Source organism: Acipenser ruthenus, chromosome 35 (assembly GCF_902713425.1).
Source record: "Acipenser ruthenus chromosome 35, fAciRut3.2 maternal haplotype, whole genome shotgun sequence".
NCBI lineage: Eukaryota > Metazoa > Chordata > Actinopteri > Acipenseriformes > Acipenseridae > Acipenser > Acipenser ruthenus.
The window spans coordinates 12,089,225-12,090,855 of record NC_081223.1 but is presented as its reverse complement, the minus strand read 5'-3'; positions in this window follow the sequence as shown (position 1 = coordinate 12,090,855).

The window sequence follows — 1,631 nt, the reverse complement described above, 5'->3', positions numbered from 1 at the left end:
TCAGCGTGTTATAGGATTTTATTGATCGATTCATCCCTTTACAAAAGTTCTCTTGATGGTTTAAAAAAACCACAGCAAAGTTAAACTAAGCAAACCAACGCGCGGTGAAGCACAGGGAAGAGACTAGGGGGTGAACTCTGCATCATCAACAACTGCTGCTGCTGCTGCTGCAGAGTCACTTCCAATAGGAGCTCGTTTGTTTTGCGTCTCATCCGAAGGACGGAGTGCAAGGAGGTGAAGTGACTTGCTCAGGGTCACACACACACACACACACACACACACACACACACACACAAGCACGCACGCACGCACACACACACACACAGGGGCTGAGCTGGGATTTGAACCTGGAACCTCCTGGGGTAACAAGCCCCCTTTCTTTCACCCCAGAGTGGGCAGGACGCCGTGGAGAGAGGCACTCGTTTTACATTATAATTAATCCAGACAGGAATCGAAATATATATAGAACAATGCATGAATAGAATAAATTAAAGAGAAGTACTGATCTGCATATGCATTAGCGGACTGTGTTCCAGTCAGGACTGGCACAGAGACAGACAGCCAGACTAATTCACCAGCCTCTCACTCCTTCCTCGGGAGCGCTGGCTTCCAATCTCAGGTCACAGAAGTGGAATGAATTTGGTCGGCGGTCTCCAAATTGAAAGAGAGAAACAGAGCGGCCGTGTGATCCACGACGCGGGCGGGCAGGCAGAGGGGAGCACAGCAGGTCAGCGAGCGAATAAACAGGAGGAATTTGAAAGTCAATAGCGACGCGATGCAAATTGAAAACCCCAGCGGCTCCTATAGTTTAACTGTAACAGCGCGGCCAAATGCAAAACAGCAGGATAACCCAAGCGATCTGCAACAGCGGTTCTGTGTTATATACGGAGGGGTAATGGTAGCACAAGTATAGGGCAGCTGCAATGGGACTGAGGCTACAGGGACTCTTGAAATATGCGAGGCGCGCTTAATAATAATAGTCATATTAATAATTGCGCAGGCAGAGCCACGGAGACAAGCTGCGGGACAGCGGCCTCATTATAAAGGCAGCGGTGGGCGATGCGCATGAAGGACACTCGGCGCTGCTCGCTTCAGTTCAATCAGATTTGATTAGGGGCTTTTTTTGCAACACCTTCGTGCGTTGGTTCAACGCGCGCCGCTACAAACAATATATATATATATATATATATTTTTAAATAAATAAATCTTTTCCTCAGGATAAAACGCAACAATGCAAAACCTCTCCCTATTTCAACAAAACACATTTGGGAAATCCTTTTATTATTAAATAATAATGAAATCATAATAGGCCCGCGCCCATGCAAACCGCTCCACATTGTTCACAGCACGTGGTATGGATGTTACTGAGATGATCTCGTTGCTGAGAGTTTCAGACCTGGGCGCATTTACTGTAAGCAGAGGACAAAACCGATTAGAAAACACCTCCAGGTGTGCCAGACCACTAAACACCAGAGCATTAAAAACAGGCTACCGGATAGACTGGGGCTCTGCTCAGCATTCCGGCAACATCGTTATTTTATCGGATAATTACGGACAGGGAGGGAGTGAGGGGGGTATCAATATTTAATAGGCGTTAAATACATTTTTTTGTAATACCTAACCTTTCTTGT